Source organism: Salvelinus fontinalis, chromosome 13 (genome assembly GCF_029448725.1).
Source record: "Salvelinus fontinalis isolate EN_2023a chromosome 13, ASM2944872v1, whole genome shotgun sequence".
Taxonomy (NCBI): Eukaryota; Metazoa; Chordata; class Actinopteri; order Salmoniformes; family Salmonidae; genus Salvelinus; species Salvelinus fontinalis.
Genome location: NC_074677.1, coordinates 37,658,125 through 37,685,044, shown reverse-complemented (window position 1 = coordinate 37,685,044; position 26,920 = coordinate 37,658,125). Strand labels below are relative to the sequence as shown.

The following is a 26,920-nucleotide window of genomic DNA, read 5'->3' as shown; positions in this document are numbered from 1 at the left end:
ATAGGTAGTAAATGGAGAATAAAGAGTAATAGATGAGACAAAGACGTTGTGGGCTAAGATGTTAAGTTATTTACAACTGCTTCAATGATAAGTATAACAGCCTGTTATGTGTTACAAAAAAATGATTAAGTTAAAAATGCACTGTAGTTCACAGAACTGTGTTTATGGTTATTGTTTCCACACAATTGTTTAAATTATTCAATGGGCGTAATTCCAGTTAGGAGCACTGGTTACTAGTGTATGTACTGTATGTAAAGCATATGGCATAAGAAAACACTGAAAAAGGTTAAAGGCATTCAGTCATTGCATAACTCGGATTAAGATTAGATCAAACAAAACATCATCCCTGTACATAATGCCCAACAGAAAAATATGACCATGGACCATGGTTACATTCTGTACAGACACTTATAGTCACTTACATACTGGTAGTCACATTCATAGGACTCAATCATACAGACATAAATAAAACACTGATTACTGAGACACAATAGATAGGGGAGATACCGAGTCAGTTGTACAACTGAATGCCTTCAACTGAAATGTGTCTTCCACATTTAACCCAAGCCCTCCGAATCAGAGCGGTGCAGGGGGCTGCCTTAATCAACATCCACGGCACCCAGGGAACAGTGGGTTAACTGCCTTGCTCAGGGGCAGAACAGCAGATGTTTACCTTGTCAGCTCGGGGATTCGATCTAGAAAACTTCTGGTTACTGGCCCAACGCTCTGACCACTAGGCTACCTGCCACACTTACAGCAAATCAGCAAGCTACACTAACGTTTCCTAAAGCTTGAGCTGTCTGTCCACTGTGGAGCATGCTACAATCCTTTCCCATTCTATAGCAAATTACCCATGAATATATATTTAACTGACATCAAAGTTTGATTTATTCTAACGTTTGAGCTCCACGCTTATATCTTATAGTTTGGGCCTTGGTGAAAAGATATTTGCCTATTTTAAAAAAATGTCTCTGTTCCTATTTTAAAATTTCTGAAGATCTGGGGAAGAAGACTGATCCCTAGAGCTCAGCAGCTAAATTAAAGTGAGAGGAGGTTAACCAGTTAGACTTATAAAGATAGGAGTAAAAGGAAGAGACATAACAGGAAGTCCAGAGTAGAGCCCCCTCTTGAGATGTTTATCATACAGTGTGTGATGATAAACATTTGAGTAATACAAGCAGTTGATGAGAATGTACAGCCGAAGTAACGCCTGGGAGGGGGGGTCTACTAAGCTAACATGGAATTGTTTTAAGATGGTCATACCATGGATCATTTAGCTATTTGATTTCGAATTTTAGGACCCCTGTCAGTATAATGACCCCTGTCAGTATTTTTTTTATAAAATATTGAATTTGGCCTTTACTACTATAACCCATAGAAATACATTGAGTAACACACAAATAAATGGCAAAACAGAAAGTCAAAAAAATATATCATAAGGAATACGTTTTTGAAGTGTCTGTCTGTCCGATATCTAGGAGATATAAGAAAGCTCCCTAGCACCCACTAAGGTGTCTCAGTAAGCAACCCTTTTCTCTCTAACATCTAAGTATGTTTGCATCATCAATACTGGGTTTAGCTATTCAAATAGCAAGGTAAGGTGCCAATCTTATGTTTGAGACGCAGCGAATCACAGTAGTAAAATACAGTAGCTCTGTGAATTTATCACAAATTGCATAGCGTACAGAACAAACAGGAATGGATTTTGCATATATAAACTATTTTATTTACTTCAGAGTACTTTTGAATATGTTATCGTGAGTTAATGCATAGACTTGTTTAGAATATTGCTACCAATCCCACAGTGGCCCCTAATGGGACATCAGAACAATCTAAGAGTCCACATCCTGTCAGTCCTATGTTGATGACACTGTGGGGAGTTTGTCAGATAGATGTAACATAATGCTACAGATTGGCACTCTACATTTGAGTAATTGTGAGCTGTAGGCAGCACGTGTCTGAGGTGGGCTGTCTGGCCATCTCAGAGTTCAAAGCTTTGTCTCTGTTCCTCTCGCTGTGAGCACAGGGAAGGAGCCCCGTATCCTAGCAACTTCCACTGCATAGAGATGGCCAAACACTTTGCAGTACCACGCAGGTGATCGTCCCCTGAAAACAATGACAACACAAGGGCAAAAAAGACATTCTGATCCAGTTACATACTTCAATAACAGCGGAGGTTCACCCACTCAGAAAGACATATCAATAGCATTCACATTTAGATTATCTTTCACACAACAAATCTATGTTGCATAATTATTTTCATGGTAATTATGACTATGTTTAAATGGCAAGGTGCAAATTAATTGCATGAACTCGAGGTCAACATGTTGTGCGTAGGCATCAATTAGCCATTTAAATCATCACAAAAACATGGTGTCCAATAGAAATGAATGCATAGCTGGTTTCATACCGGAGGTCCGCTCTGCAGTAGTGGGTCAGCCTGGACCGGCCCATCCCAGAGGGCTCAATCAGGAACCGTGTGGTTAGCAGCACTGCTCGTAGCCCCGCTTCCAGGTGAACGTTGTCATGGTCCACAGAGGAGGACACTAGCAGACATAGGCCCCGAGGAAGGTCTCTACACCACCGCCTAATCAGGAGAAAAATACAGCAAGGGTCATTGCTGTCATCTTTGGTTTCAATCAACAGCCTGAAGATTTAACAATTCACCTTACTGAATCAACAACATGTTGACTAACCCTGAGAAAAGGGCAGACATAAGAATGATTGGTCTCTGGCCACTGCCCTTCAGTCCATGTCTCCCAATGAGGCCTTGGATAGAGCACCTGGCAAGACAGACAATTATTAAACAGCTATTCTCGTCCGCCATGCGTACCTCAGCACTACGAAGTCCCTGCGGGGATGAGGTGCCATGCTGTCTGTCACAAAGTGATACACCTCTGTGTTGTCCTCTAGAGCCTCGATTACACGGCTGTGTAGTAGGTCATCATCCCACAGGTGGCGCTCACGTAGAACTCTGTGCAACACTGTCTGGGGAGGGGCCTCGATCTCTGTGGTCACTTTCCAAAGACGGATGGGATGGCCATCACCTACCTGAAGAGAACAAATGGACTGTGATTTTATGGTTCAGGACTGGACCGTATACTGTAGCTTTAACAAGCTAGCTAACGTGCCTTCACTCTTCAAAGTGGACAGGATTCACTTCATTCCAACAGCAAAAGAAGCTATGCCAAATGGTAAATTCATTTTCCAGTCATACAAAGATTGAAGGCCATACTGTCGTGACAATGTAGGGCAAAATTCAAACTCAAAATTTCTCGTCAAAATAAAAAAATTGGCAAACATGCTCCTGTGATTGAATGATCGCTAGGGGGCCCCCAACCCAAAACATTTAGAAATAAAATATTTAATATATTTTGTGATGTTGAAAAATTGTCATAAATATATATATATATAAATAGTCATCTATTTAATATTATTATTATGGAAAGGGAAAGGGGATACCTAGTCAGTTATACAACTGAATGCCTTCAAATGAAATGTGTCTTCTGCAATTAACCCAATCTCTCTGAATCAGAGAGGTGCAGGGGGCTGATTATTATTATTTGTTGCTATTTTTAATGGAACTCAGTCAAGTTCTCAACTTACTGTTAAGAGTTAGAAAAGAAGAATACAAGGTGCAAGGTGCAATTGTGAAATGCGGTAGTGAATTAGCAGTTTTCCACTCGTTATGTCAGTCACTGACGGTCACTCAGTTAGCCTATGTCAACTACATTTTTTTTGATTGCTAAGGTAGTCTAGTCAGCTATCTAAACCTTATAGTAAACATCACCAAATTACCGACCGGGAACGCAGGGCATGTGCCCAGGAGCCCTGACCTCCAGGGGGCCCCCATTGATTTTGTTAGTCACTCTCACTCGGATATCTTATGAAAAATGTGTAGAATTGCAGGAAATTAGCTTAAAAACTGCAAATATTTCTCACCACCCAATGGCAAAATGTGTAGAATTGCAGGACATTACCTTTGAAACTGCAACACTTTCTCTCCGCCCATGGACAATGTGTAAAATTGCATGAAATTAGTTTTAAAACTGCAAAATGTTCTTTACACCCCATGGCAAAATGAGTAGAATTGCAGGAAATTAACTTCAACACTGAAATGCACTAAAATGTTTTGCCCATAAGGTGGAAGGGCCCCCCCAACCAAATCTTGCTTAGGACCCTCAAAAGGCTAGAGGCTCTTCTGCCTGCAGGAAAAACTAATATTAGTATGATTGAGCAGTAAATTCTGCTCTTATATGAGAACAGACAACATTAGTATCAGCATGCAGCAGAGTCACTGAGCCGTACCTTCTTGTAGGTCAGCTCTGTGTTCTCTGGGCCTGGGGCACTGTGCCATCCTTTGCTCTTTGCTATGGCCTCCCTCAGTACAGCTTGGATGTTATCCTCCAGGTAGGCTCTGTAATCCACAGGATTGCCCTTCATGTTCAGGCCCAGGCCGCAGAGAGGGAGTGACTGGGCATCTGCTGCGACGTAGGACTTCCGCGACTGCAACATCATCTCATGAGGGATCTGTCACATCAAATAAGAGGGCAATTGGGTTATTTTTTAAATGAATTAGAGAGATGTATATAGCGGTTTTCATGAATGTATAGTGTAGCCTACTGAATTCCTCTGAAAGTACATCAAGTTCATATTCCATATCACATTTATTCTATGTACGGTACACTGTGAAAACATGATTATTTCAGTCATTCTAAAACAAATCGTTCTTAAAAATAAACCAGTCACATTTTTTTTTTTTTACAATAGTCAATGCAGCTGGATGGTCTTTTGTTAGAGACTGATTGTCCTGAAAGATCATGCTATTCAGAACAGAGATAATTTACTTCAAGGACTGTAGATGCACTATTCTGTATAATACCTGGAATAATTTCTTGCATTCCACAATCATGTGGCTGAGCCCTTGACTGGCAGCCATGTTCTCACTCAGGTCCTTGTGGTCTGGTTTTCCACCTGCCCCCTTTCGGTGGATTAATCTGGCAGAAAGATGGAACACTGTCAACACACGTCACAGTCATCCTCTAAGCTTTAAATTCAATCACAGTACAATGTTGTCAATATGCAGCATTGTGATGAGGAAATAGTCAAGAGGAAAATGAATGGTCCAACACTGTCTGACCTCTGTAGTTTTGTTTGGGCTCCATTTTGACATGACACATCCATGAGGATGATAATAAGCAGAATGTTGGGGCATTTCTTTAACCCAGAGGAAAACAACTGGTCCAACACTGTCAGTCCTAGGTAGTTTTGTTTGTACAAAATGTTGACTTGAGTCATCAATCAGAATGGGTATAGCGGAGCCACTAAAGCACTCAGGTTCCCTAATGGTGATGGATGTAGGAGTGCAAGCTAATACACGAGAGGGAGCTCTGGGAGTCATTTAAAAACAATGATCCAGCTGCAAAGGCATTAAGTGCCATGCAGCACACGCCAAAACAAATCAATACATGCCATGATACACACGCATACCAGTACATACCTAGGGGAGGTGCCCTCCTTCTTGGAGACGTTGAGGTGCAGGATGGAGGGGGCCAGGCACACGGCCAGGTTCCCAGCTGTCATCTGGTTCTCCTCAGCAGAAGCGATGTCACTGAGGAAGTAGAGCAGGGTTTGCAGGACCTCCCAGTTCTCGTCAGGCAGCAGGATGACTGCAGCCTGGGCTGCCTGAAGACGCATGTCCTTAGGGACACCTGGAAAATACACATGACAGATACCATCACCATCTTTGGAATCTCTGATGTTCTGATGTGTAAGATGGTAATTTGACCGAGAACACAGACTAAAGCTGGTGTCTGAACGTCAATTGTTTTGTTCATTTTAAGATGCCATTTTAATATATGAGAATTAACCAATGATATCAGGCCACACCCGGTCATGATTACAGACACCTGTGTGTGTCTTTTGACACTATATAAATGAGTCGCCCCGCAGTGTTTGTCATTATACCCTGATGAAGACAGCTTGTCTGTTGAAACGTTGGACATTACATTTTTGCATCTGAGATCCTAGTGTGCAGCTCTCCTTTATTTTATTAAGTTTTAAGATCTTAGCATGATAATGAAGAAACTGATGACATCTGAATGAACCTGGTAATTATAGCAGTAGACATTCCATATAGATTACAACCAGACATCAAATCTAGACGATGACTTAATGCCATGTTTGTAAAACCTCTATAAATCCTAACTGCAGCTGAAAAATCCTAGCTGGGGGACATCATAGAGTACTGTATCATTATTATGCCTCTCAATAAGCTGATTGACTTCTCAGAGGAGACGATCTAGTCAATGATTTAAATCTGAGAATTAGGTGCTGAGGGGTAATCTGAGGAGTAAGTAGACACTGGAGTTCAGTGCTTTCCAGAGTGGGTGGGGAGCACTTAGAGCAGGGATGGGCAACTTTGGGGCTACAAAAAATGTGAACTCCTCATGAGGGTCCCCAGTGACTTTCAGTGACTGACATAACAAGAGAAAAACTACTGATGCACAACTACCTTTCAAAATTGCACTATTCTAACTCTCAACAGTAACGTTTTTTTGGGGGGGGGTCGGTGGGGCCGCTTTTGTAAATTGATCCACGGGCCTACAAAAGGGAGGGAGGCCACAGGCCGCTAGTTGCCCTCCCTGACTTAGAGCCACTGACTCACACTGGTAGATCTGCAGGAAGGTATCAGTGAGCTTGGTGGTGAGGACAGGCTCAGGCAGGTCTCTGAAGTACTGTTTCAGCAGGTCGGCCACATCGTAGGCTGATTGGCCCTGGTAGCTCACATGATCTGGAGAATTTTCATTCAGCTTACGCAGAGTCTGGATCCTAGACTTCACCCCAGACTTACGGAAAATGCCAACCTTGACAGGAAAAGTAGAGAAAAACTTTTATTAATGTCACTGATGTATTAGCATAATTCATAAACTTCAATGCATTATCATATATAATGTATCACCAAGTACATGAAATCTCACTACAATGGAAATAACATAATATATCTAGTGGAACACATACTAAAGTTATAAGGTTATACACACAATGTAGCATGAGGGAACATGTGATCACTTTGAGGGGATGAGAGTGAATGTACCTTTTCCAGACATTGGCTGTGGAGGTAGCGCATGGCCTGCTGGATGCTCTGGGGTAGGGGTTGCCCACTCCTTTGGACATTGATGATTGGCGGGACACCAAAAACCTGCTTGTCCCTGTAGTCAGGGACCTTACTTCTCTTCATAAACTTAGGAATTTACCTGCCAAAACGGAGGAAATGGGGGATTAGATTTAATCTTTTCATGTAGATATCAGCATGTAGGTTGTTAGCTGAAATACATGTAATAATTCATATCTCGAAATTCATAGCATACTAACAGCCTCTGTAGCGATGTATTTTTTTGGGGCATATTCCTATTTATTTCCGCAACAACCCACTCCCTAATCCAAAATTGTAATCAAGCTAGTTGCCTCCTAAAGACATGAATGACATCGGGCAAAAAGGGTGGGCTATCGCTGATCATAAATGTTGATGACTGATGCACATCTGCTAGTTAGCTAGCTCAATAGCTTTTTTATTGATTGTGATTCATCTTCAGTGCTCCTAAATAATAACTTAATAATATAATATTCATAATATTTCAACTCATGATATATGGCTGGCTGGCTAGTAGCCTGTGTGGATATTTTAGTATATGGTGGTTAGCTAAAGTCGACTACCGCTGTGGCTGCTGCTGACACACATGTGCAACTCCCAACTGAAGAAAGGAGGGAGTTGGGTCATAGGTGCAGCTCCTCTTTATGTCTTTCTGCCTCTCTCTGCTGCACATATCAGCCAACCAGAACGAATATTGATGATGATGTAAATCAAAAGTTATCAAGTGTTAAATCAAATGTTCTGCTGCAGCTGTGGCAGTACTGTTGATATTTAAAATAGGTAGCTTGCTACACACACTCACGCATCTCAAGACATGTTTGGATACCTGCGCGCCCGGTATACCGGGAAACAGATGCAACCGATCATGCGGGAGATCCAGGGCAAGATCAACAGGCGCAATCAACTGACGGGGTCCGGGGCGGGGGGGTGGCGTACTTGATGACATGACAACGACTTGCGGGCAGTGGGATCAGAATAACAACAAAAACTGTATACAAAAAAAACTATATTCCCTCCCAAAACTGCACTTGGTGAGTGGGAGGGCAAGGGGCAGGTGCTCAAGCACAGGTAGACTATCTGTGCACGTGCCTGACCACAGGTAACATTAGATATTTTCCCTGGACCTCTGTCTTTTTTTATATGAAAACTGTTTGGTCTAACGGTTTCCATTTTGTCTGTTGAATATTCACATAATGCTTTTTCAGCTGAGGGAAGAAGCTTAATTGGGTGACAGTACAAGAGGGGAGATACATTAAAGTTGGAACCTTTTAGTATGGAGAATAAAACCTGCTAATTCACTGCTGACAACTGAGTGTGTCCTAAAATGGCCATTGCAAAGAAAAGGGGGATACCTAGTCAGTTGTTCAACTGAATGCATTCAACTTAAATGTGTCTTCCGCATTTGAATCAGAGGTGTGGGTGGCTGCCTTAATCGACATCCACATCATCTGCCGACTGGGGAACAGTGGGTTAAGTGCCTTGTTCAGGGGCAGAATGACAGATTTTTTACCTTGTCAGCTCAGGGATTCGATCCAGTAACCTTGTGGTTACTGGCCCAACGCTCCTACCCGCCAGGCTACCTAGTTTCTTTATGTAGGAAAATGTGATTTATTTTGGAGAAGCATGAGTCATCCGAATAGGAAATAAGAGCCTGAACGAGAGACGATTGTGAAATTGTTCAAATCAAACTTTTTAACAGCCATCTTTATGAAAAGCAGATGTAACTGTTATAATCCTATACATTAGCTGCAGACATGTTGATCAAAGGCCTTGCCATATGGAACAATTAATACAATTAATTTAAAAAGCAACATCCTGACCACAAACAAAGCAATACTTGCTTCTGAGTAATTGGAAACATGAATCTCTTGAAATGAACCTTTCATTCCCTGGTTAAATGCATATCAAAGGTCAGTATAATAGAGTGCACTTCCCTACGTATTGGCCTTTATCTCAATTTCAGTCTCCACTCTCCAGTTCCCAAGGGCCCTCCACTCACCAGCTCCAGCCATGTTTGTTGGGTTCGCAGTACTTCTCCATGATAGCAGTGAGCCGGAGCAGAGAGAACTTCTGCAGCAGGTTGAGCTGAGTGGCTGACTGGCGGTTCATCTCCTGGGAGGATGAAGTCAGGCTCGGCCTGTGAGAGTTCTGGAAACTATACCACCGTAGCTTCCTAGAGAGAGGGGAAATGTAATGGGAATAAAGGTGAATGTTGATCGATAGAGATGCTATGAGCATCCATTTGTGGTATTTCTTAGAGACGGTTAAATTGTTTCATTCATGTGTCTTTACTATTATACTCTGTCTAAACTTCAAGAGCTATTTAAAATGTTGTAAAAATATGGATGAACCTGAACATGTTATCTTCATGTTTATAACATAATGTGTATAATAATGTACACTCAGTGACCAGTTTATTAGGTACACCACCCCGTTCACAAAAATGGTTCGCTCCTGCAGACAGTGAGTCACATGGTCGTGGCTTGCTATATAAAGCAGGCATCGAGGCATTCAGTTACTGTTCGATTGAAAATGAGTGACCTAAGTGACTTTGAGTGAGGCATGATCATCAGCGCTAGCCGCGCCAGTTCCGGTATATCAGAAACATCCAGCCTCCTGAGCTTTTCACGCATGACAGTGTCTAGGTTTTACCGAGAATGGTGTGACAAACAAAAAACATTCAATCAGCGGCAGTCCAGTGGGCGAAAGCAGCTCTTGATGACAGGTCGAAGGAGAATGACAAGAATTGTGCAAGCGAACAGGTGTTGCACAAACATACAGTACAACAGTGGTGTGTAGAACTGCATCTCGGAACGCACAACTCGTCGGTCATGGTCATAGATGGGCTATTGCAGCAGACGACCACACTGGGTACCACTCGTATTAGCTAAAAACAAGAAGAAGCGGCTCCATTGGGCACGCGATCACCAACACTGTGTTAAGCAGAGCGACACAGGGGAACACAAGAGCAGACTCAGATGAGGAAACAGGGATGAATGAACCAAATATTCATTGTTACACAGGGAGATATGGAGTGCAGATCCGGGTAAGCTCGGATGAGTTGCAGAAAAACCAGACATGGAGACTGAGGTTGGAATTAGCTGAGTAGAACAGGGTAAACAGGTCCTGAGGGGAATCCAAGGTAGTGGTGGTGAGTAAAATCCAGAGCAAGGTAGTTGGGTGGTGAGATGTGGAACAGGAGCCAGCGACAGAGCGGTAATGAGCAGAGATTACAATCTGGCAGAGCGGAAGTGGCAGGACTGAGTATTTGTAGAGGTCTTCATTATGGAACAAGTTGCAACTGGTAGGGATCTACTCTGACTCCAGCACACCTGTCTCCAACCACACAATCACACAGAGAGGGAGAGGGAGAGAGAGAGAGTGTACAGGGATAGTACGTGCAGGTCAAGAAGACACAGGACGAAGACCAGAGAGCGCAGCAGGAGCAGATGTGACACACTGGGCAATTGAGGAGTGGAAAAACATTGCCTGGTCTGACGATTCCTGGTTCCTGTTGCATTATTCTGATGGCACCGGAGGGAATGACGGACATTTTACAGGCTCCTGACCAATTGTGCAATTTTGAGTATGTTTTGCGCTTATCTTAACTTCTTTTGTACATAATGTTTCCGCCATCTTTTCCTATGACCGAAAACAGCTTCTGGACATCAGAACAGCTATCATTAACCTCTATTTGGACGAGAACTTCTACTTCAATGAGTCGGTTAAAAGACATTGATTATCGCGGACCAGGCCCAAATCCCTGACACTCGAAGGAGACGGCGCTATAGAGGCTGACGTGTGGAAGACCTGGTGAGACTACATCGGATAGAGGATAAATCACCTCTACCCTCCGTTCTATTGGCAAATGTGCAATCACTGGAGAATAAACTGGATGAGCTCCGTTCGAGACTATCAATGTGATCTGAAGAACTGTAAAATCCTATGTTTCTCAGAGTCGTGGTTGAACAAGGACATGGTATATTAAGGACACCTGCTTTTTCAATTTCATAGACAAACCAGGTGAAACCATGTGAAAGCTATGATCTCTTATTAATGTCACTTGTTAAATTCACTTCAAATCAGTGTAGATGAAGGGGAGGAGACAGGTTGAAGAAGGATTTCTAAGCCTTGAGACAATTGATACATGGATTGTGTATGTGTGCCATTCAGAGGGTGAATGGGCAAGACAAAATATTTAAGTGACTTTCAACGGGGTATGGTAGGAAACACCAGTTTGTGTCAAAAACTACAATGCTGCTGGCTTTTTCACGCTCAATAATTTCCTGTGTGTTTCAAGAATGGTCCATCGTGTGGGGGGGGTCAACTCAATATCTCAATATTAGGAGGGTGTCCTTAATGTTTTGTACACTCAGTGTAAATCTAGCTGTCTTTTCTATACTTTGGCAGGACAGAACGGCTGCGTCGGGGAAGCTCAGAGGAGGGGGTGTGTGTCTCCTTGTTAGCAACAACTGGTGTGCGATCTGTAATGTTAGAATACCTCATGATAAGCTGTCGACCACACTATTTACCAAGAGAGTTTTGATCTATATTTTTCGTAGCTGTCTATTTATCACCACAAACCGATGCTGGCACTAAGACCGCACTTAAGGAGCTGTATAGGAACATAAGCAAACAAGACAACGCTCACCCAGAGGCGGCACTCCTAGCGGCCGGTGACCTTAATGCATGAAAATTGAAATCTGTTTTACCTCATTTCTATTACCTTTACTACACACACAGAGATGCATACAAAGCTCTCCCTCAACCTCCATTTGGCAAATCTGACCATAACTCTAACCTCCTGATTCAGACATACAAGCAAAAACTCAAACAGGGCGTGCCAGTGACGCACTCAATACAGAAATGGTCCAATGAGGCGGATGCTAAGATACAGCCCTGTTTCGCAAGCACAGACTGTTCCGTGATTCATCCGATGGCATTGAGGAGTTTACCACATCAATCACCGGCTTCAGTGCATTGAGGACGTCGTCCCCACAGTGACACTACATTTACAGTACTAGTCAAAAGTTTGGATACACCTACTGAATCAATATTTTTTATTTATTTTTAATATTTTCTACATTGTAGAATAATAGTGAAGACATCAAAACTATGAAATAACACATGGAACACATGGAATCATGTAGTAACTAAAAAAGTGTTAAACAAATTAAAATATATTTTATATTTGAGATTCTTAAAAGTAACCACCCTTTGCCTTGATGAAAGTTTTGTACACTCTTCGTGCTTCTTTTGTAAATTATGTCTGAGTATTGGAGCTTGCCCCTGGCTATGCATAAATAATTGAAACAAGAAAATGGCGCCATCTGGTATGCTTAACATAAGGTATTTAAAATTATTTTTACTTTTGATACTTAAGTATATTTTAGCAATTACATTTACTTTTGATACTTAGTATATTTAAAGCCAAATACTTTAAGACTTTTACTCCAGTAGAATTTTACTGGTTGACTTTTACTTTAATCTTTTTATATGAAGGTATCTTTACTTTTACTCAAGTATGACAATTGGGTACTTTTTCTATTTATTTATTTCTATTAAAAATAGTTTTTTAAATGTTTTCTACTATTTCTCTTTTTTCTCTGCATTGTTGGGAAGGGCCTCTAAGTAAGCATTTCACTGAGTGAAACACCTGTTGTTTATGAAGCATGTGACAAATAACATTTGATTTGAGTCAGGATTTGGCATAAGTAGAATGAGTCCATGGCCCATCCTGACTTGTGTCAACCTGCTGGTGTAGTAGTATGGGGAATGTTTTTCTGGCACACGTTAGGTCCCTTGATACCAATTGAGCAACGTTTCCACGCCACAAAGAATTCAGGCTGTTTGGAGGCAAAGCAGGGTCTGACCTGGTACTATGTACCTAATAAACTGGCAGCTGAGTGTATGTTTACCTGCTTGGCCTGGTTAAGGAAGCGCCCACTCCTGAGTCCCTCCTTTCTCTCATCTCAACATCCTCCACCTCATTCAATGAGTTTCCTGTGCTGTCGTAGTCACTGGCCACTGTGCCTACATCTGACATCGACTGCTCCTCAAAATGGAGGCTGGAGGAGCATGCTGTTTCTCTGGTCTCGTCATTGTCCTCCTCCTCATGCTCGTCATTGAGCTCCTGACACCACTGGTCTATATTCTGCTGAAGGCCATGGACATGTTGAAGGATATCATCCAGCTCAAATACCTTTTCTCTCAACTCATCTGAACTGCCACTAGCCTCAGGCATATTGTCCTAGATGCTCCCCATGGAGGAACACAAGTTCCTTCTTCTAGGAAACATGTTGAAGTTCTGGGAATCCTGACTGCTGCCCAAGGAGAGGTTGACGTCCTCCATCTGCCATCCACCCAGCTCGTGAAAGTTGGAAGTAGTGCACAGGCTCTCGATGGATAGGGATTTGGGGAATGTTCCTGACTTGTGGTCCATTGGCAGATGAACCAGACAATCTATTCCATTTCCATAGCCACTCTTCTGACTAACCTGTTTAGATCCCTTCCACCCTCCCATCTCATAGTCCTCTAGATAGAGCCAACTGTTCTTCACCTTAGCTCTGGCCACAACTGGGAACCTACTGGCTGTAATTCGACAGATCGTATGGGCCTTTCCGCTGTAATTTACACTGCTATTACCTGTAGTGTTCTTTTTTAAACCAGGTAGACTTTCATTGGGAGTGCAATGCAAACTGCCAGGGGTTAATGGGAGCTGCAGCCGAGTGGTCACAACTTGGCCATCTGTTACTTCCCTCTCTTTCTCTTTTCTCTTGAACAACTCCATTCTCCTCAGGAAGGTCTTGGAACATCTCTTGGTCTTCTCTCTGCAGACAGGAACAGTAAACAGGTCTTTGGGAAATGCAGTTTGGTCCTCACTGCTCAGGGTGGGTCCGTTGAGAGATTGGGAGCCACGGGATTCATGGTGGGAGGTGAGGGTGTAGGGCTCTGCCGTGCTGGTGACCTGACTGAAGGGGGTTCCCCTGCTGGACGTGGTTTCTCTGGCACTCTCCACACTCAGGCTGCTACTGCTGTGGGTGGAGGTGACCTCCAGGTTACTGAAGTCACTCATGATGCTTTCGCTACTGGCTGAGGCCCTCATGGGGAGCAGGGTGGTGGAGGAGAGGACCTCCACGCTGGGGGAGATGTGCGGGGAAAGGGTACGCAGTCGCGACCACGTCTTACTCTCTCGTTGGAAAGCCCAGCGGTCACTGATGACACACAGGTCATCCTCCTCAGAATATTCACTCTGCATCAGATGAGACAACATTTAGAGTGCATTTTTTAACATGGATAATTTACATTGACAAGTGCTATGTATACGTGCAAAGTAAATATAGACTTACTTGAGCATGTAAAATGGAATATAAAACAATGATAATATACACTGCTCAAAAAAATAAAGGGAACACTTAAACAACACAATGTAACTCCAAGTCAATCACACTTCTGTGAAATCAAACCGTCCACTTAGGAAGCAACACTGATTGACAATACATTTCACATGCTGTTGTGCAAATGGAATAGACAACAGATGGAAATTATAGGCAATTAGCAAGACACCCCCAATAAAGGAGTGGTTCTGCAGGTGGTGACCACAGACCACTTCTCAGTTCCTATGCTTCCTGGCTGATGTTTTGGTCACGTTTGAATGCTGGCGGTGCTTTCACTCTAGTGGTAGCATGAGACGGAGTCTACAACCCACACAAGTGGCTCAGGTAGTGCAGCTCATCCAGGATGGCACATCAATGCGAGCTGTGGCAAGAAGGTTTTCTGTGTCTGTCAGCGTAGTGTCCAGAGCATGGAGGCGCTACCAGGAGACAGGCCAGTACATCAGGAGACGTGGAGGAGGCCGTAGGAGGGCAACAACCCAGCAGCAGGACCGCTACCTCCGCCTTTGTGCAAGAAGGAGCAGGAGGAGCACTGCCAGGGCCCTGCAAAATGACCTCCAGGAGGCCACAAATGTGCATGTGTCTGCTCAAACGGTCAAAAACAGACTCCATGAGAGTGGTATGAGGGCCCGACGTCCACAGGTGGGGGTTGTGCTTACAGCCCAACACCGTGCAGGACGTTTGGCATTTGCCAGAGAACACCAAGATTGGCAAATTCGCCACTGGCGCCCTGTGCTCTTCCCAGATGAAAGCAGGTTCACACTGAGCACGTGACAGACGTGACAGAGTCTGGAGACGCCGTGGAGAACGTTCTGCTGCCTGCAACATCCTCCAGCATGACCGGTTTGGCGGTGGGTCAGTCATGGTGTGGGGTGGCATTTCTTTGGGGGGGGTCGCACAGCCCTCCATGTGCTCGCCAGAGGTAGCCTGACTGCCATTAGGTACCGAGATGAGATCCTCAGACCCCTTGTGAGACCATGTGCTGGTGCGGTTGGCCTTGGGTTCCTCCTAATGCGAGACAATGCTAGACCTCATGTGGCTGGAGTGTGTCAGCAGTTCCTGCAAGAGGAAGGCATTGATGTTATGGACTGGCCCGCCCGTTCCCCAGACCTGAATCCAATTGAGCACATCTGGGCCATCATGTCTCGCTCCATCCGCCAACGCCACGTTGCACCACAGACTGTCCAGGAGTTGGCAGATGCTTTAGTCCAGGTCTGGGAGGAGATCCCTCAGGAGACCATCCGCCACCTCATCAGGAGCATGCCCAGGAGTTGTAGGGAGATCATACAGGCCCGTGGAGGCCACACACACTACTGAGCCTCATTTTGACTTGTTTTAAGGACATTACATCAAAGTTGGATCAGCCTGTAGTGTGGTTTTCCACTTTAATTTTGAGTGTGACTCCAAATCCAGACCTCCATGGGTTGATAAATTTGATTTCCATTGATAATTTTTGTGTGATTTTGTTGTCAGCACATTCAACTATGTAAAGAAAAAAGTATTTAATAAGAATATTTCATTCATTCAGATCTAGGATGTGTTATTTTAGTGTTCCCTTTATTTTTTTGAGCGGTGTACAATGCCATCCAGCAAACTCAGATATACTGTGAAAGTCAGATGCATGTAACAATAGCAGTGGATCTATTGACTGGCCTGCACACAAAAAACAGAGACAGATCACATATACAGGTCTACTCACCTGTTTGCACTGAAAATGGACCTCCAGTCTCATAGAGGCACATTTGTTCAAGGTTGACAGCCTCCTATGTGGAAATGAAAGTGATCAAATGAATAAACATGGGAAATATCCATGTTTCTGGGTTGTTTACAAGTGCAGTGCCAATCAAAATAAGCTAGCCATCTATAAAAACTGTTTTGTGTTTCAAATTTCTTAACAATGACAACCTGAAAGAGAGACATATCGTTGGCTAGATAGGTAGTTCAACTCGTAGGTATTGATAAGAAAAATTTGAATTCACAAAAACAAATCATTCTGTTTTTCATGTCAGTAGCTAGGTTCCATCCAATTGGCAACAGATTTTCTGGTGAATATTTAAAAAAATCTGCATGAATAAAATATGCGCATTTTCCCACCAGAGAAGTTTTTCCATCAAATTGTGCATGATGACATACGGCCTGGTATTTGCTACATGATGAATTTATTACGGACAAAAGAGTGAGATCATTTTTATTTGTCAAACAGCAGCCAAGCATCAATCATCATGTCACCAGAATAAGACCCTCGACATTTATTGGAAAGTAACATCAAGCCTCATCATCATGCACTTTCACCACCCTGTGAAGTTCATTATAACTTATTTCATCTGTAGCCTATTAAACTGTATGCTTTCCCAAGTCGTAGTGGGAGGACCACACAGCATATCATCGCGCGACTCCAAAAACACTTCAATGTGAGGGTTATTCTATCAATATTTGCGCATTAAAGCATTTCCACCGCCATATCTCGCATAATGTGTAATATTTCCGGTATGTTTTAAGGACCACATACATACCTGGCATCCCTTAGTAATTGTGTTCCAGATCAGTTTGCATCTCATGTATATATTTATATTTTTAAGGGGTTATTTTAGGGCCCATGCGATGGGACTTGATAGTAAATGAAAACACATATGCAAATCCCCCACCCCCCAAAATTGGAATTCAAGGAGGCTCAAACATCTTTGATGGATCAAAATGCATGACTTATCTTTGGAACAGAACATAATTCAGTGCAAGACTATGCAGACATGAAGGCCTTGTAGCCAGGCTGTTCTATTTTTACATCACTCCACCCCAGAGTGAATTTCACACCATGTAAATTGCTGCACCACAGATTTAAATGAGTCTATGTGTGAGGCATTTCACTAACAGGTTTATTTAGATTTTTTTCCCCAAGTGATATGTCAAAAAATGTCAAGAGTCAGAAGGTCTACCATTAACTTAATTTTGCTTGATTCATGACTTTTTGCTGAAGATAGACAACAGTTCAACTTTTCTCATACAGCTCAAAGTTTCAATAGTTGGAACTTGAAGACAGTAAAAAAGTTTGTCTATCTTATTTTTTCATCATTATTGTATCGTATCATATCGAAGGGCCCCTCTTCACCTTCATTATTTATGCTGGTGTCGAAGACAAGCTATGACATTCACAATATTTTTCCAAAAATTATCTTAAACATGTCGCTGCTTAATGGTAATCAATGTAACAACATCATTATATTTTCATAAGAAATGCGCTATCTTGAGAATTATTTTATTAGTCACACATGCCATGTTCTCAAAAAATTATCAATTCAATATTTTTTAGAATGCCCAGCTGTCCTATATTTTGTTAAGTATATTTGTATTCTGGGAACATGGATTCATAGCTACTCCTCTGAGGAGAACCTGATAGCATGTAGTGACTCTCAGAGCTTAAGCGATTGTGGGATTTAATTGGCAACTCAGTCATGTATTTCTACTGCTCTTACACACACACACACACACACACACACACACAGAGAGAGAAAGAGAGAAATCCTATCAACTCAAATTATAGTTTGCCCATACACCAGAATGCTGTTCAACAGAGTTAATTTATTCATAGATTTGTGCAACTGATGATCGAGTTAATGACTGTTCTAAGATAACATATTAAATTGTTTTAATCTTGTCACACCAAGGATTTTTTTAGCAATTTGATTTAGAATTTTGAGACCCGTTAACATAACAAAAAATATATTATAAAAAATGTGGATTTTTATTTTATTTGGTATTACTGCAATTAGCCAATAGAAATGCATTGAATAACAGATTCACTACATGGAACATCAGATAGTCCCCCAAAAAATATCAAAACAAAGTTTGTTCTGAAGTGTCTGTCCTATATCTGAGAGATACAAGAATACCGTACTTCCATAATAAGCCTAACAAGACTTCAGACGAGTCTTGTTAGGCATGTGGGCATCCTAGAGTGTTTGTGAGAGTCTCATCTTTCAATATTGGTCATAATATTTTGTAGGCCAAACCGTTCGGAAGCTAAATGTTTTCCTGAGAAGACCAATTTTTGGGATGTCTCATGGTCTGACAAACACCGCTCTAGCTCTGCCACCTTCCACTGCAAATGCAGAAGGGCGACATCAGTAGATGTGGAAATTTGAGACGCAGCCCATGCAACAAAAAAACATATCTCTAGCTTAAACAGACGGATTTTGATGGGGATCTTTGTATTATGCGAATTAGATTTCCTCATAGGAGCAGAAATTGTACGGTAAGGGTAATTTAATTAAATGCAAAATCATTACCAGCAATGCATACCCTGAAAAATAAATTGAGGCAAACTTCTTGCAAGTTTGTGGCAAATTTGCTGCAAACGAAATAGTGTGCCACAAAATGTTGCAAGAAGGTTGCCACTAGTGGTGAATCTTCGGCAAACATTTCGCCACAATAATATTTATTGCCACTAGTAACTAGTTCGGCTGAGTTTTTTTCTCTCTCTAGATTCTATTTGAATCTGTGGCAAACCAGTATTTATTGGCACTAGCGGCAAACAGTTTACCAGAAACCGTTTCTGGCGGACACATGAGTTCCAAGACCAGTAACCATTGACAAGTAGTCTGGGGGGAAATAAAAATCTGTTGGAAAATGGAAACCAAGCTATGTAGCTAGCTACCTTCCGAAGTTGTCCGGTGAGTGTCTAACTTGTTCAACTTCTTAATAGACTTTGAAATTGTGTTAGCTAATTGATTACTAGTTAGCAATGTCATGTTTTATGGCATAGGGTGACACACATTTTATTGATAACGTTACCAGTTTCAATCTGTAAACCACTAACTGACATGCGCTTAGCTAGCTAGCTAGTGATTAGCTAGCTACCTAACATTAGCTATCAGATTTTACACAAGCTTACTAATGATTTGCCTTATATTTTTAGGGATATACTTTTTCACTTTTGAAAATGAATACCCTACCCCCTACCCGTGGTGTTGGAAGAGGCTGCTTTGGGAAGAGGAGGCATCAACACCCTGGATGTAACGGTTGTCCTCCTCCTCTTCAACCGAAAAGGACGAGTAGTGATGGAACCAAGGCGCAGCGGGTTGTGAATACATAATTTTAATAAACAAGACGGAAAAAACACGAAACGAAATACACTTGAATGATTAACAAAATAACAAACGGAGTAGACAGACCTGGACGACGAACTTACATTCAACACGAAGAACGCACGAACAGGGAAAAATAGACTACACAAAATGACGATGTACAAAACAAACCGAACAGTCCCGTATGGTGCGACAAACACTGACACAGGAGACAACCACCCACAACGAACACTGTGAAACAACCTACCTAAATATGACTCTCAATTAGAGGAACGCCAAACACCTGCCTCTAATTAAGAGCCATACCAGGCAACCCTAAACCAACATAGAAACAGACAACATAGAATGCCCACCCAAACTCACGTCCTGACCAACTAACACATACAACAAACTAACAGAAATAGGTCAGGAACGTGACACTGGAAAGATATTTGTGATGCACCACTCACTCAATATTTTTTGGGGTGATACATTTGTGTGTATTCTTCAAGCTTGATAAGGTAACTAAATGCATGTATTGTTCTCATAAATGTTGCCTATTAATTATTTGTTTGTAACAATTCGATCTTTCATTGTTTTAAACTAGCTCATCTTGATCATGTGTTCTTCCTTCTCTCTTTCTAGAAGCACTCAGTTACAAGTCATAAACACTGATTGCGGCCTTCAATCAAACCGAGGACAGAGACATGTATGTGCACTAGGTCAAGGAATCTCAAATGCATGGCTTTGAAATGTATTTTAACAATAATGAATTAAAAAATAAGTAATAATATTTGCCATATTAGGCATAAACAATTTTATGTTGCTTTTCTTTCACCTAAGCCTTATACACCTCGGTCAGGAAGAAGAGACAGCTAGTAGACAACTGTCTCCTTATGATGGAGTCCCCAGTCTAGAGTGAAGATAATAATTAGTTAATTAATTTGAATCAATTGTTTTGAAGCTTGGCTGGAGACAAATATTGTATACTGTGGCTCTATAGGAACAGTTGACCACACATTAAAAGGTAGATTTAGTAGGCCTAAATCGCGGTTTATGCTAGCTGCATTTGTTTATATAGCATTTATACAAGGCAGAAACATTGTTTCCTTGCTGAAAAATACATACAGTTGAAGTCGGAAGTTTACATACACCTTAGTCAAATACATTTAAACTCAGTGTTTCACAATTCCTGACATTTAATCCTAGTTAAAATCCCCTGTCTATTGGTTGAAAGCTCATTGCTCTGTTATCACTTGGGCCATGTCAATTCTGTAGTTGCCTGTTTAAACTTCCTAAGGTCAACATCCCCCATAATGTTCACATTTGTCTCATGTTGTAGCTACCAAAAATATTAAATAAACAATTTATTTGGGAACCATTCAGTCTTTGCTCTTGTTCTATTAGCATGCTGATGATTTCAGTTGTTTTGGATGTATCTTTATCAATAAAGACATTGAATACATACTGTTTAGTATATTTAGTATGTTTAGTTTACTCTGTGAGAAGCAAGTTAATTTAAAGTTATATTTGGTCATGTATATTTGACATTTCAATGTTAATACACAAAGCAACCAAACCCCTGATTTAATTAGCATATTCATAATTTGCAGCAAACAGTACAATTTTTGCTAGAAGTTTCCCAGAATTGTTTGCCAGAAGTTCACAAGTCACTGCAAATTTGCAACAGTTTTTTACATATGAAAAGATGAGCTTGCTGCAAATTGGCAAAAGATTTGGCGGAACTGTTTGTCAGAAGCTTGTTTTTTCGGCATTAATCATAGTATGAAACTTGGATGCAGACGTGAAAGGTACTGGAAATGTAATGTCTTACCTGCATAGTGACTTCAGTGAATCCTGGTCCAGAAACTCGTGGTCTTTTTTCACAGAGGAGATGTCTAACGGAAACAGTGCCGCTGTAGATCAAGAGACATGGATATGTTAATACCTGTGTGTTTTGACACTATTACAATGGGAACTTTACTCTCTCTGCACCAGAGACACCAGAATAACAGCATACGGCCATGTCAAAGTATATGACTGTATGTTTTGCGGGTAGGTTATACTGTTGAGTGATTTGATCAGGTTCTAGGAAAACATGACCAACCTCTGAGATCAAAACCATTTCTTTCTTTGAAACATCAAAGACGCCTTTGGCTGAGGCCAATATAAAATTCATTCCACAGGGCATGTGCAGACATTCATTTTGAGAGACATGTTGCCTGCAGTCGTTGGCAATACATACAGTTGAAGTCGGAAGTTTACATACACCTTAGCCAAATACATTTAAACTCAGTTTTTCACAATTCCTGACATTTAATCCTAGTAAAAAATCCCTGTTTTAGGTCAGTTGGGATCACCACTTAATTTTAAGCATGTGAAATGTCAGAATAATAGTAGAGAGAATGATTTATTTCAGCTTTTATTTATTTCATCACATTACCAGTGGGTCAGAAGTTAACATACACTCAATTAATATTTTGGTAGCATTGCCTTTAAATTGTTTAACTTGTGTCAAACATTTTGGGTATCCTTCCACAAGCTTCCCACAATTAGTTGGGTGAATTTTGGCCCATTCCTCCTGACAGAGCTAGTGTAACTGAGTCAGGTTTGTAGGCCTCCTTGCTCGCACATGCTTTTTCAGTTCTGCCCACAAATTTTCCATAGGATTGAGGTCAGGGCTTTGTGATGGCCACGCCAATACCTTGACTTTGTTGTCCTTAAGCCATTTTGCCATAACTTTGGAAGTATGGTTGGGGTCATTGTCCATTTGGAAGACACATTTGTGACCAAGCTTTAACTTCCTGACTGATGTCTTGAGATGTTGCTTCAATATATCCACATAATTTTCCATCCTCATGATGCCATATATTTTGTGAAATGCACCAGTCCTTCCTGCAGCAAAGCACCCCCCACAACATGATGCTGCCACCCCCGTGCTTCACGGTTGGGATGGTGTTCTTTGGCTTGCAAGCCTCGCCCTTTTTCCTCCAAACACAACAATGGTCATTATGGCCAAACAGTTATATTTTTATTTCATCGGACCAGAGGACATTTCTCCAAAAAGTACCATCTTTGTCCCCATGTGCAGTTGCAAACCATAGTCTGCCTTTTTTATGGCTGTTTTGGAGTAGTGGCTTCTTCCTTGCTGAGCGGCCTTTCAGGTTATGTCGATATAGGACTCGTTTTACTGTGGATATAGATACTTTTGTACCTGTTTCCTCCAGCATCTTCACAAGGTAGTTTGCTGTTGTTCTGGGATTGATTTGCACTTTTCACAACAAAGTACGCTCATGTCTAGGAGACAGACGCGTCTCCTTCCTGAGTGGTATGACAGCTGCGTGGTTCCATGGTGTTTATACTTGCGTACTATTGTTTGTACAGATGATTGTGGTACCTTCAGGCGTTTGGAAATTGCTCCCAAGGATAAACCAGACTTGTTGAGGTCTTATTGAGGTCGTGTCTGATTTCTTTTGATTTTCCCATGATGTCAAGCAAAGAGGCACAGAGTTTGAAGGTAGGCCTTGAAATACATCCACAGGTACATTTTACATTTTACATTTACATTATTTAGCAGACGCTCTTATCCAGAGCGACTTACAAGTACATACATTCATACTTTTTTGTACTGGCCCCCCGTGGGAATCGAACCCACAACCCTGGCGTTGCAAGCGCCATGCTCTACCAACTGAGCTACACGGGACCTGGAGGTACACCTCCAATTGACTCAAATTATGTCAATTAGCTTATCAGAAGCTTCTAAAGCCATTACACCCTTCTATGTAATCTTCTGACCCACTGGATTTGTGATACAGTTATTATAAGTGAAATAATCTGTCTGTAAACAATTGTTGAACAAATTACTTGTGTCATGCACAAAGTAGATGTCCTAACCTACTTGCCAAAACTATAGTTTGTTAACAAGAAATGTGTGGAGTGGTTGAAAAATGAGTTTTAATGACTCCAACATAAGTGTATGCAAACTTCCGACTTCAACTGTATATTCTGAACAGCTTTAAATAGTTACGACTAAATCAGCAAAACAATCATGTTTGACAAGTCTTCACATTACTGATCAAGATATATTCCATGACTCTGGATGGTATTGGCTAATCTTTTTGACAACAGTTTGATGAAACCGGTCTTTAATGCAAGCGTCTGGGATACTTAGGCTGAGGGACTGCTTGAGCTCGGGGGTTCGGTGCCGCAGTGCGCTATGTTGAATGGGTGTGATTGATTGGTTAATTCTGTGTGGCTCTACGAGAGGTTATTTTGTGTGCATGGGTATGTTAGAGAAAAAAAACTGTGTGTCACACAACATTCCTGAGTCTTCTCATTTCAAGCTTTTGTTTCTCTCTACTTCCTTTGCAGTGGCTATACTGTTAGGTGAGGGTGCTTCCCTTACATCTGATGAGTACTAATTCCTAGCATTTTAAACAAAGTTCAAAAACGATTAACTTCTTGAGAATACAGGGGGTGCTGTTTTCACATTAGCATAATTGCCTCTACAGATAAAACTGCCTCTTATTCAATTATTGCTGTTACTATATGCATATAACCATATACCATTGGATAGAAAACAAGCTATGGTTTCTAAAACCGTTCCAATTTTGTCTGTGAGTGAAACACAGGTCATTTCACAGCACTTTCCCTGATCCAGAAGAAGATTGCAAGATGTGTATGCTCGCTTCAACGCTCTGCCTATATATGGTCACGCCACCTATGACCCGAAACACACTTCCTTCTTCTTCCTCTGGGTGTCTGGAAGACGTCAGAGGAGAAATTTTTTGTTTATCTTGTACTGACGTGAAATAAGACCTATTTCTTTAGCGTGACCGACAACTTCCGGTTTCCTGAGATGCGCGTTTTAGAGAAGCCATTGACTTTTGTTATGCTGACGTTACGGATGAAAACTATCTCCGTCTCGAAGTTTGTTTGATACATGTGACCATATCACCGTAATGTATGTTTTTTCAATATAGTTTAATCAGATTATTAGAATTTTTTCGGGAGTTTTGCCGTGTTCCGTTCTTTGAGTTTTTTAACTTTGGACAGGGGCCGTGCCAGTCGACCAGTACCCAGGCTAAATGAAGAGGGGAAGTTGCCATTGTGAATGGATTGAACGACTCATCAGGACTAAGGACACCTTGATCAACATTCTGATGAAAGACCAGCAATAGTAAGACCCAATTTACGATGTTATTTCATATATCTGTCGTGCATGTGAACTGGTCGGGCGCGTCCAGCTGGTTCTGGCTGGCCTGGTTATGCTAATTTAGCGCTACATTTTGTTTTCGCTATAAAACATTTAAAAAATCTGAAATATTGTTTGGATTCACCAGATGTTGGGCTTTCAATGTCTGTACGCTGTGTATTTTTTCTGAAATGTTTTAAGACAAGTAATTAGTTATATAACGTTGGTCTCTGTAATTGTTCTAGCTGCATCAGCACTATATCAGATTGCAGCTGCAATGTAGAACTGTGATTTATACCTGAAAAATGCACATTTAAAAAAAAAAAACTATGCTATACCATAAATATGTTATCAGACTGTCATCTTAAGAATTTGTTTGTTGGTTAGTGGCTATCAATATCTTAGTTTAGCCGAATTGGTGATAGCACCTGATGGAGTAAGAAACTGTTGGAGTAAGAAAATGGTGTCATTTTGCTAACGTGTTTAGCTAATAGATTTACATATTGTGTCTTCCCTGTAAAACATTTAAAAAATCTGAAATGGTGGTTTTATTCACAAGATCTGTGTCTTTCATTGGGTGTCTTGGACTTGTGATTTAATGATATTTAGATGCTACTATTTAATTGTGACGCTATGCTAGCGATGCTAATCAGTGTGGGGGGTGTGGGGGGTGCTCCCGGATCCGGGTTAGGTACTCTGTAGAGGTTTTAAGATAGGTTGAGAATAAAATTCAGTAGCGAAAGGAGATTATTTGTTAACATTACCACCAACACTAAATCTTTCAATCAGAATTATTTTACTATAGCTTCTTCTTCTTCTTTATTTCTAATTCATGTGATGTATCACTAACATTGAACCTTGGGCCTTTTCAAATTTGCCAAACTTTGATCTATGATTTACATGTTGAGTTCATGCTCCATAGAATGGGAATAGCTACAACCAGCAAATTAAAAGTGATGCAGACAAGAATAATCAGTTATTGCAATTAAAATTAGCTTTCAACCTGGTGAAAGCAGCATATTCAATTATCATGTTTGCTTGGCATGGGGACAGCTTGATAAGAAGACTACTGAGCTGAGGGAAATATCATTACCCAGTGTCAGCTTCTGCATCATAACTGACATATAGCTTAAGAATCAGGTATATATTCTGCTACCCCGATTTAAGCCAACTCTACCCAGTAGTGTAAATTACTTAAGTAAAAATAAAATACAAAAGTACTACTAAAGTAGTTTTTTGGGGTATCTGAACTTTACTTTACTATTCATATTTGACAACTTTTACTTCACTACATTCCAAAAGAAAATAATGTGCTTTTTACTCAATACATTTTCCCTGACACCCTAAAGTAACTAGATACATTTGTAATGCTTAGCAGGGTAGGAACATGTTTAAATTCACTCACATATCAAGAGAACATCCCTGGTCATCCCTACTGCCTCTGATCTGGCGGACTCACTAAACACAAATGCTTCGTTTGTAAAGAAGTCTGTGTTGGAGTGTTCCCCTGACTATTCGTAAATAAATAAAAAGAGAAAATGTTTTGCTGTCTGTTTTGCTTAATATAAGGAATTTGAAACTTTTTATACTTAAGTATATTTTGGCAATTACATTTACTTTTGATACTTATGTATATTTAAAACCAAATACTTTTAGACTTTTATTCATGTAGTATTTTACTGGGTGACATTCACTTTAGTCATTTTCTATTAAGGTATCTTTACTTTTACTCAACTATGACTATGACAACTCCAAGTCAATCACACTTCTGTGAAATCAAACTGTCCACTTAGGAAGCAACACTGATTGACAATAAATTTCACATGCTGTTGTGCAAATGGAATAGACAAAAGGTGGAAATTATAGGCAATTAGCAAGACACCCCCAATAAAGGAGTGGTTCTGCAGGTGGTGACCACATACCACTTCTCAGTTCCTATGCTTCCTGGCTGATGTTTTGGTCACGTTTGAATGCTGGCGGTGCTTTCACTCTAGTGGTAGCATGAGACGGAGTCTACAACCCACACAAGTGGCTCAGGTAGTGCAGCTCATCCAGGATGGCACATCAATGCGAGCTGTGGCAAGAAGGTTTTCTGTGTCTGTCAGCGTAGTGTCCAGAG

The 26,920-nt window shown here is 41.2% G+C and overlaps 1 pseudogene; it reads right to left on the bottom strand.

Moving 5' to 3' along the window:
* Window positions 1–54: 54 nt before the first annotated feature.
* Window positions 55–26,920, bottom strand: part of LOC129868615 (stAR-related lipid transfer protein 13-like) — a 39,090-nt pseudogene continuing 12,224 nt past the window's right edge.